General features: G+C 37.7%; 2 pseudogenes; both read left to right on the top strand.

The window, feature by feature from the left end:
- LOC105157408 overlaps positions 1-5,543 on the top strand; it is an 8,833-nt pseudogene extending 3,290 nt beyond the window's left edge.
- LOC105157407 lies at positions 5,557-7,607 on the top strand (annotated as a pseudogene).

The raw sequence follows: 11,562 nt of genomic DNA, 5'->3' as shown, positions 1-11,562 counted from the left end.
TCACATCCATCTGATGAATCGGGAGATTATACACCGAAGCAAGTGCTATAAGCACCCAGATTGTAGTCAATTGAGCTACCGGAGAATAGGTATCGAAATAGTCTATTCCTTCCTTTTGTTTAAACCTTTTAGCCACCAATCTGGCTTTAAACTTATCTATGGTCCCATCAGGTTTCAGTTTCCTTTTAAAAATCCACTTACATTCAATAGTAGTACACTCCGGAGGGAGATCGACTAGCACCCATGTTCCATTAGAAACAATGGAGTCCATCTCACTTTTGACAGCTTCTTTCCACTGCTTGGCATAGCATCTTTGAAAGTTATCGGATCATCCTCGATGTTGTAAGTAACAAAGTCACTTCCAAAATCCTTGACGACCCTAGCTCTCTTACTCCGTCTAGGTTCATCTGACTCCTCATGAGTCTGATTAGAACTACTAGAACTAACCCCCATATTTGACATCTTTTCCACATGTTCAGGAATAGATGTGGAGGCAAGTGAATCATCAAGTGAAACATTTGAAGGTATTCCTGTTTTTAAAGGAAATACATCTTCTAGGAATACAGCATCACGAAATTCGACTATTGTGTTGACCTTAATGCCTGGAATTTCTGATTTAATAATCAGAAATCTTAAGGTATAACTTGTCTCCACATAGTCCAAGAACACAGCATCGACAGTCTTAGGACCCAATTTCTTTCGTTTGTGTTCTGGGACTAGTACTTTTGCTAGGCACCCCCACACTCAAAAGTATTCCAGGCTTGGTTTCCTACCTTTCCACAACTCGAAAGGAGTACTCGTATTGTGTTTTAGAGGGACTCTATTCAGAATATGGCAAGCCGTATTCAAAGCCTCTCCCCACAAATACTTTGGTAACCCAGAGGTTAGTAGGAGACTGTTAATCATGTCTTTGAATGTTCTATTCTTTCGTTCAGCCATTCCATTAGACGAAGGGGAATAAGGAGGAGTCTCTTCATGAATAATGCCAAAAGTTTGACAATATTCATTGAACTTACTCGACTCATATTCTCCTCCTCTATCGGACCTTAGTCTTTTAAATTTCTTACCAGTTTGGGTTTCTGCTTCATTTTTAAACAAAATAAATTTGTCTAAGGCTTCATCTTTATTTTTCATGAGAAACACATAACAGTATCTACTGCAATCATCTATAAAGGTGATAAAATATCGTTTGTGGTCCCTGGTCAAAACTCCATTGAACTCACAAATATCAGTGTGAACTAAATCAAGTATTTCCGAATCCCTTTCAATTGACTGATAGGGTTTCCTAACTTGTTTAGCTTCTACACAAACTTGGCATTTGTGATTTCGTTCAATATTTTGACTAGGAATTAAATTCAAATTCATCATTCGTTTGATCGAATTGAAATTTAAATGACCTAACATACTATGCCACAGAGTAGAATATTCAACATTCAATATAATAGAATCAGAAACATCAATTTTATTATTATCAACTCGAACTTTGAACAAGCCATCGTCTAAGTAGCCTTTACCAATAAAAATACCAAATTGTTGAATTACAACTTTATTAAATTTAAAAACTAATTCATATCCCTCCCTAACTATTACAGAACCACTAATAATGTTTCTTCTGATAGTGGGTACATGATGAACTCTTTTCAGCGACAGAATGCGCCCTGAAGGAAACTTCAAGTCCACGCTCCCTATCCCAAGTACTTCAGCTGTACTGGAGTCCCCATGCTTACTGTCCTTCCACTGATGGCCTGATAAGACACAAAGAGAGATTTATCAGCACAAACGTGCACATTCGCTCCAGTGTCAATCAATCAATCATACGATTCGTAAATAGTCAAGAGTTCGGGTTGTACAGATACATACCCATCAGTTGCTCCTGAGGTGCTAGCTCCGCTAGAACCTCCCACAACCATGTTGACATGACAACTGTCAGTCTTGGCCTTTTTATTAGGACAAAGCTTGGCCCAGTGTCCAACCTGCCCACAGTTCCAGCATGGTTTGTTTGCTTTTGGTTTCTTATTTTTGGAGGCCTTGCTTTTATTGATGGCTTTCGAATTCGAGTTAATCTTATTCACTTTCTATTTCCCCACTATAAGATTGGCCTTTAGTTGATGTTCAACAGGCATCTTGTGCATTTGATTTCTATGTTCTTCCTCAATACTGATAGCAATCATAAGATCATCCAGAGACAATCTCCCTTTCTGATGCTTGAGTGTCATGCCAAAATTTTCCCAGGATTTGAGAAATTTGTCCACTATGGACATGACCAGAAACTTCTCGGGAAGCTTCATCTCAGCATCAGCCAGAGCATGCTCAAGGTTGATAATCTCATGAGTCTGTTCAGCTACAGACCGGTTCTCAACCATTTGATACCTCATGAACTTGGAAACAGAATACTTTTCGAGCCCTTGCTCTTCAGTATTATATTTTCGGTCCAATTCATCCCACAGAGACTTAGCAGTGTAAGAATCGGAACAGTAGACATCGAAGAGCGTATTTGACTGGGCTGACAAAATCGCTCCTCTGCCTATTTGATCCCTTTCTGTCCACTGCGCTATCTCAGCAGTTTTGGGATCAGTATCAGTAGGTTCAGGTCTGATCACCTGAATCACTGACAAAAGTCCTTTCATCGCCAACCAAATTTTCATTCGTTGTTGCCAGCATTTGAAGAATTGGCCCGAAAACTTGTCCGGTAAACCGGTCAAGTCGACCTTTTGTGTGATCGAAATTGCAATAGAAATCGGCTCGGCCATCTTTAGTTTTAGGAAACTAAAAGTAACGTTTCAAATAAAGAATTTGCAAATAGCGTTTTCCAAAACAGTTCCAACGACAAAATCCGATTTTTCAAAACCTGTATATTTTCTTCAAGATTGTTGGAAAAAATAATTGGTTTCAAGTAATCGAAATAATGTTTTGAAATATTTCAATCGGATTTAGAAATCAAAAGCAATAAAGCCACGTTGGAGTAAGTAATATAACGCAATTAGAAACGCTATTTACGACAAGAAATTTAAATCGAAAACTTACAACGGGAATTGTATCGTAACAATTCTCAGTCCAGTTAAAGTCGTTAACTTAACCGAATCGCAGAATAGCTGCTTGCCTTGAAGAAAATATACGCCCCGTATCAGCAGTGCACCAGGTGCAACGTAATTTCTTCCAGGATAAGACGGTTACAGTTCTTTCGGTTTTAGCACTATACCGAAGAACACCTCGAACAACACTCAGAACCTTATTGAAACACGAGACTCAAATCTTTAAACAAAATATAGAAGCCGAAAGAGAGAGCTTGAGAAAACTCAAAATGAGAGCTTGTTGTTTTTGGTGTGTTTTCTCAAATGACAAATTTCAGCTATATATAGAGGGGCCATTTCTTCCCAATTAATGCAAAAATTGAAATCGGCCATTATGGCCTTCAATTTCAATTTGTGAGTTACAGCACTAATATCCATGAACGGCCGAGGGAATAAAGAATTGCCATCAATCCAAATAAAATTTGAAACAGTAACAATGAAGGCTGATTTTGATTAAAGCAATAATTTGAATATTGAAATGAGACTAAGTCCAAATGTGCTGCGGTAAATCAAAATTCATTTTTCCTCCCTCATCCAAATCTTTGAATTTCAAGAAAACCTTTAAAAATTTCAACATGCTCCTCCTTTTTCGGCAACCGAAGTTTTGCGTGAATTTTCAGTGTCTTGTGTTTGATGGAACTTTGAGATATGTTTAAGAAAATACTTGTGCTTTGAATGCCTGTGTATACATTTAAAAATTTGTTCTTTTCTGGGTGTTTTGGATTCTGGGATTGTGAAGCATGATGTTTCTTGCAGGAAGGTTTTAACTGCTCTCTTTTGTGTGTAGTTTTCTGGGATTCATAAATGTTGCCAAGCTGCCAATGATAAATTCTACGTTTTTAATATTGTGCTTTTGATAGAGAAGATTTGTTACATGAAGTAGAGTTTCTTTTTTATTTGTGTAGATGAATTTCTTTAGCTTGAAAAAATTTGCTTCATAGTTTAATCCAAGAGATTGTGGTTTTTGTTTACTCCTCTTTGTGTACAAGTCAATCATGTAGTGTTAAATTTCTGAATAAAAATTTGGTGAAATGTGGATAGTGTATAAATGTTGCCTGTTTCTTTGACTATAAAATTTGTTTCTCATGTTTGTAGATATTCGATCTTCTACGTCAACAACATTGGTATGAGCCAAGATCTCAGACATATGCTAAGCTGCTAGTGATGCTTGGCAAATGCAAGCAGCCAAATCAAGCTAGTATGCTTTTTGAGGCCATGCTCTGTGACAGCCTCCAACCTACGGTTGATGTTTACACAGCACTTGTGGGTGCCTATGCCTTCAATGGCCTTCTTGACAAGGCATTTAGTATTGTCGAAGATATGAAGTCCGTCAACAATTGCAAACCTGATGCTTTTACGTACTCTATCCTTATTAAATATTGCATTAAACTCCATCACTTTGATATGATTGGGCTGATTCTAGAGGAAATGTCACATTTAGAAATTGAATGTAGTACTGTGATATATAATATCCTAATTGATGGATATGGAAAAGCTAAGTGTTTTGAATTAATGGAGAACTCATTGACTGACATGATTCAAAGTGGCAAATGTTTTCCAGATATTTTTACTTTTAACTCCGTAGTTGGAGCTTACGGTGGATGCAGAAGGATTAATGAAATGGAGAAGTGGTTTGATGAGTTTCAGCTTATGGGATTGAAGCCTGACATAATGACATATAATATTCTGATCAGATCGTATGGGAAATCTGGCTTGTACCAAAAAATGGGATCTGTTATGGAGTTCATGAAGAAGAGATTCTTTTCTCCCACAATTGTTACCTACAATATAGTAATTGAGATATTTGGAAAGGCTGGGAATATCGAGAAGATGGATGAGATGTTCCTGAAAATGAAACACCATGGTTTGAAGCCTAATTCTATTACTTAAAGCAGGGCTCTTGGGCAAAGTTGATTCAATCTTAAGGCAAGTGGAGAATTCAGACGTGATACTTGATACACCTTTTTTTAACTGTATCATCAATGCTTATGGCAATGCCGGTATGGTAGAAAGGATGATGGAGTTATTAATGGCAATGGAGGGGTGTGGATGTAAACCAGATAATGTAACCTTTGCCACAATAATTCAAGCCTGTCGTGCCCAAGGGATGATTGATATTGCCCAGAATTTGGAGAGTAATATGACTCATGCTAAAATTACTTCAGGTATCTTGTAAAATCCTCCTGTTCTGCAGAAATTTATGCTTCTTGCTGCTGCTGCATCAATTATTGATTCCCCATTTCTTGGTGGACCATAAACCTTGACCTTGATGGATAATTCAACCTGTGTGCTGACTGACTAAAGAATGCTGATTATGATAAGGTTTTAACTAATGTTCAGGAGGAAGTTGATTGGATGGAACCAGAGAAACCATTACAGAGGATGATTATCCTGTGATCGTCGACTGAGAAGAAGTTCTTTACCTTCCTCACATCTTGAGTGGAAATAATAATATCTATGGAACTCTTAACAAGAGATGGAACATTTTGGAGATCTCTCTACTATGAGCTCACAAAAAGATGGCATAGCTCCAAATGCCTGGTTGCTGACATGTGCAGCCGTTCTTCTTGTGCACTCCATGCACCGTGGTCTCCTGCTATTCATGATTCAGTTGCAGCTGGTGGGTTTCTTTCTGTTTATTTCACTGCTATTCAGCTAGACCTCATCAAAGATAAAACAAATCTACTTATTGGAAATGGCAGTTTAGGCTAGCAATTGTAGATCCAATCAAATAAATAATTGAAACTGCTTGCTTTTCTGCTTTATCGTCAAGATCTCCACTGAAAAAGCAACTGCCTGCGTCAATATAATCCAAAGTTAAGTTCTTTGTCCCCTTTGAATGCATGCTAATGTTCCTTTGTTTGCTATCAAGGGAAGGTCTAACGAACCCACCCCCTTCCCCCCAACCCCCACCCCTGAAATAGAACTTTCACTATCTAAAACAGAGTTGTGGGATAAAACAACTCTCATGCACCTGGAATAACATGCTTGCGTTCGTGCAGGTGAAAGTTGTGGTCCATTCTTATCGAGGTATTTTCTGCCAAAAGGCTTACGTGGGCCTGAATGTAGCTGATACTATATATGTGGTTGATCTTGCAAAATTGGTATGTATGATAAATATACTAAAGCAAACTGTTTGAAACATGTTCCTAGTTCTCTTGCTTGAACGTGCTTTTGATGTCAATGGAATTGATTCACGCAGTTGTAAATGCCAGGATGATGTGCAAGGAAAGGAAGTCACAGAACAGTAATAACTTTCTCTCCATGTGGTGTTAACATTGAATCAAGGCAAAAAGTTTATAGTTTGGTATGCTGTGTAAGTTTTCACCCTTAATGGTTCTTGTTTTGATAATTGTCCCATTGCTTTCTGGTTGTTTCTGTCCGTGGTATTTTGATTAGTTTGCTGATCTTTGTTGCTTCGTTCTCACGTGCTTGGTTATAGTCAATATTCTTTGCTTCCTAATGCAACTGTTAAATCACTTGCCATCTGAATAAAGTTTCCTTTTAAGTTTGCTTGCTGCAAATTGTTTATTCCATCATTCCCTCTTTCCTGATGACTATGAATTTCTGGACAGGTGATTTTGTTTTAGTATGGCAAAGCTTGTGGCAAATAAGGAGCATGAGTGGGTTGAGTATGATAGGAGGTCCAGTTCCACATCTTCAGCCAGATGACTATTCATATGGTTCGACTTCTCCTCCCGGAAACGCTTTCTTTGTTAGAGTACCACAATACCTAAAAACAAAGGTCAAGAACCCTGGTCGAGACTTTCTATTGAAGCCACGAGGTTTTAACTGGATTAAAGACCAACCAGGATTTCAGAGCTGCGAAATAGGTCCTAAAAATCGTGTCCAGAGAGCTCTTGAAGAGGAATGTTCAAACGGTCATAAACCTTTTGTTTGGGTTTTCAATCTACAAGTCCCAAGTAAAAGATAACTACAGTGTTGTTGCCTACGTTATGGTTATGGAACCTAACTGGGACGATTCATTGATTAGTCGATTCCTGAAAGGTGATGAAGGATTTATGACTTCAAGATTAAAAATCATAGCCAACATTGCCAAAGGCTGTGAAAAAAGCAGTTGGCGAGCCGGCTATCTGCATTATTGGCCGATCACTTTCTGCCAAGTATTGTGTAGGACAAAACTTTATAGAAGTTGACATAGATATTGGATCTTCAATGGTTGCAACTGCTGTTGTTCACCTGGCACTTGGGTACTTGACAACACTTACTGTTGATCTAGCTTTTCTTATTGAGGGTTAAAGTGAGTCTGAGCTTCCAGAAAAAATCTTCCGAGCTATAAGATTCTCTAAGCTTGATGTTGCTTCAGCAAGGCATATTGAACTGACATCTGAAGATAGCATGGAGATATGCCTCTCAATGGGTAGGGTCAGGTCAGGTTCGATTTTCCCATTTCATTAAAGTCAACTCAAGAGCCATGGGTCTCAACAGCATGCATCTCTAGACCCGACCAACATTCAGTTTTTGAGTAGGATTAGACTCAGACTAATTTTTTTTTTCAGATTTACTAATTAATTTAAATTTCTTTCTTTTCATTTTTATTTTTTTTCCATAGTTTATCAATAAATTTAGATATTGAGACCAATTCAGAAATAACTCTTTTTCGATAGAATTGTTTAAATATATCCTTTATTATACTATTTACAACATAATATGAAAATATCAAATCTACATATTTAATAGTAATTTAATTTAATATTATAAAATTTTAAAATTTAATTTAATCACTTCAAGTCTCCATACAAACAATATTGCCTATGAAGATATTAACAAATATATCTAGTATGATAATATAGTTATATAATCAATTCTTTTTAGTTATTTATTATTTAAAAGATATGCATGGTTAAAGAATTAAACGATAGATAATGTTATGGTTTCTTAAATTTTTTAAATTTATTTAATTAAATGTAGATCGTAGGGGTATTCAATTCGATTAACTGGACGTACCGAAAGTTTGGTTAACTGAACTTTTGGTACGGCGAAAAAATCAATTGAATTGGAAAAAAGAAATAGACAGTTTTTGGATCTAAATTGGGTATAAAAACCCATGGATATTGATGGGTAGAGATCTAACCGAAACTCATTCTATATTTTTTAATGGGTTTGGGTCTGGGTCTAGGTCGGAATTTAAGAATATCTATTAGGTTTGGGCCTAGGTCTCTATATTATATTATGAGTCTAGGCAGGGTCTTACCCTACCCATTTACACCCATACATGGAGAGTATGCGCTCAAATCTACCTACAAGATTTTGGAAATCCATGGGACAAGAAATCTCTATTGTCCTCCCAAGTGCTCGAGATAGTTTTTCAAACTTGTTAGATTATTTAGAATTTGTGAATATCTTTCTTATTTGTACATGACTTTTCTTATTTGTTTGGGGTAGGTATCTTTGAGGTTGTCCACTAAATTATAGTTATCACTTAATTCACCATTATATATAGAAGTGCAATAATCAATAATATACACTATAATTTTTTTTCTTTTTTATATTTTCTATATGGTACAAGAGCAAGTTGTGAAAAAAAAAAAAAGAAAGAGGATTGAGAGAAATTATATATATATACTTAATTATATATATATATATATATATTTTTAAAAAAAAGAGGAGAGAAACCTAAACCCTAATTACTCAAAATCCCATATTCTCGGCTGCCACCCCTAACCTCCGCCACTTGCACCGTCATGCCGTGCCTCGCTGTTTTTGCGCTCCAATGTTTGTGCTTCTGTAGCCTCCCTCCAATGGCTCCTTCCCCAGAGCCTATGCTCGCTCCGCTGCTCCCAAGGGCCTTTGCTCATGTCGCTATCCCAATCGCACGCACCTCTATTTACACTCCCGCTTTAAGTTGCGCCTCGCTATCATCGCTAAAGCACCGCCAATCCACCGTTCTCCAGTAGGTCATTGCCTAAGTGATCTATTCTCAACTATTTTTTTTTCTTTTCTCTTCCCTAAGATGTTACCCTAAGATTTATTTTATACCCTAAGACAATTTGGGATGCGTTACATGATATGTATTCTCATGAGAAGAACATGTCTTTTGTTTTTGAACTTTATGAGTAACTTTTCCCTCAAACAAGATGGCCGTACTTTTCCCGACTTTTTTTGCCTCATTAAAGGGGACAACTGATGAGATTCTGTTATATCACCGGTTAAGTTGTGATGCTCAGACTCGAAAGACTCAGTGGGAAGATTTTTTTGTGGCGAAGTGCTTGTCTGGCCTTGACAACAATCTGAAAGTGGTTTACGATCATCTCCTAACCAGTGACTATGTCCCTACATTATCCAATGCTCTGTCATGTCCTCCGTGTTGCTACTCGTTCTTCTGAATCTTCATCGAGAACAACCATTGAATCCTAGGCCATGGCAGTTCGTGGCCGAGTTCACGGTTTTTCCCATGGTCGTGGTGGTCGTGGTCGAGGCTCCAACACTTCTACTAACTCTCGTTACTCCACCATTATGGTCAAACCAATCATGTATCTGAAAAATGTTGGCTAAAGTATCACAAACATAATAGTTTTTATACAATTAACAATGGTGGAGAGCGTGAAGCACCAGAGCCTTCTACGAACGAGTCAAACTCAGTTACCCTAAATCATGAGGAATATGAGCAGCTGCTCTATCGCACTATTGCTAATTGAGCTACCCAGCCACAGTTTCCTCTTCGAGTGCTTTTGTTGCATCTCACGGTGGGTCTAAGATGCTAGATTCAGGTGTTACTATACACCTCATTGGTAATCGATCTCATTTTTCCTCTCTATCTATTTCTCATACTTCCCTCCTCATTCACCTGATTGATGGTTCCTACTCTCCTAAATTTGGCTTACAGTTTATCCCACAAACCATCTTACCCTCGCTGATGTTCTCTTTGCCCCAAAGTTTCCTATTAATCTACTCTCTGTTAGTCAACTTACCAAAATACACAGTTGCTCAATAACCTTCTTACTGTGTGTTCCAAGATCTACAAACATAAAGGACAATTGGTGGCGATCATGAGCATGGTGGTCTGTACTTTCTAGATACATCTACCTTGTGGATGCTTGTGGTCTTTCTATCTCTGTTTTCTCTCTTTAGTGGCATTTTCATTTGGGACATTTGTCTATACCTACCATAAAGAAAGTCTTACCTATTGAGTCGACTAGCTTAGAATGTGAGTCATGTGAATTGGGAAAAGCACCATCGTGTTAGTTTTCCACCTTGTGTTGACAAACATAGTTCCTCTCTTTTTACTTGAATTCATTCTGATTGTTAGGGTCCATGTCGTATTGAGTCTATTGGTGGTTTTCGGTACTTTATTACCTTTCTTGATGATTACTCTAGAATGGCTTGGGTCTATTTACTCAAGGATAGATCTCAGGTCCCTACTACCATCACTTCCTTTTATAATGAGATAACCCTATTTTCGGTTAATTTTCGTATATCTCGTGCTCATGATGCTCTTGAGTTTGTCCATAAAGTAGTTTTGGACTATTGTGATCCCAATGGCATTTTACATCAAACCTCTTGCTCATATACCTCTCAACAAAATGGTGTAGCAAAACGCAATCATCACCATCTCTAGATGTTGCTCGGACTATATGGCACAATTGCATGCCTAAGTTTTATTAGGAGATGTTTTTCTCACTGCTTGTTATCTAATTAACCGAAAGGCAGCGGCATGAGCACCTCTGTCTGCGCTCCTGCTTTGAGTCAGCCCTGAGGCACCGCCAATCCCCATTCTCCACTATTTCTTTTCCCTCTTCCATCAGATCTACAGTTTGCTTATTTGTGACTGAGATGTTACCCTAAGATTTGTTCTCTACTCACTCTACATGTCTGTATGTTTCTTCTGTTTTTGCTAATGGCCACTGTCGAACTAAAAAATACTTTTAACACCACTGTTAAATTAAATAGTCAGAATATATCCTCTAGTCTCAAGCCTTTAAGTTGTTGCTAGGCACTCAAAATAAACTAAAGCATATACCGACTTCTCCACCCACCTCTACTGATGTTACTTTCTCTACTTGGCAGCAAGTTGATTACTTAGTCAGGACTTGGCTTCTAAATAGTATGAAGGAATCTGTTAGTGTAAATGTTGTTTCTAACTTCTGCTAAGGCAATGTGGGATGCGTTACATGAAATGTATTCTCATGAGAAAAACATATCTCGTGTTTTTGAGCTATATGAAAAACTTTTCCATCAAACACGATGGTCATATAGTTCTCATCTATTTTGCCTCATTAAAGGGGACATCTGATGAGATTCTATTATATCACCTATTGTGTTGTGATACTCATATTCAAAAGACTCAGTGGGAAGATTTTATGGTGGCGAAGTTCTTTTCTGACCTTGACAACAATCTGAAAGTGGTTCATGATCATCTCCTAACCAGTGACTCCGTCCCTACATTATCCAATGCTCTGCCTTGTGTCCTCCGTGTTGCTACTGGTTCTTCTAAATCTTCATTGGGAACAACCACCGAGTCCTCAACTAC

The sequence above is a fragment of the Sesamum indicum genome, linkage group LG3 (genome assembly GCF_000512975.1).
Source record: "Sesamum indicum cultivar Zhongzhi No. 13 linkage group LG3, S_indicum_v1.0, whole genome shotgun sequence".
In the NCBI taxonomy this organism is placed as follows: Eukaryota; Viridiplantae; Streptophyta; class Magnoliopsida; order Lamiales; family Pedaliaceae; genus Sesamum; species Sesamum indicum.
This window is presented reverse-complemented; position numbering and strand designations above follow the sequence as displayed.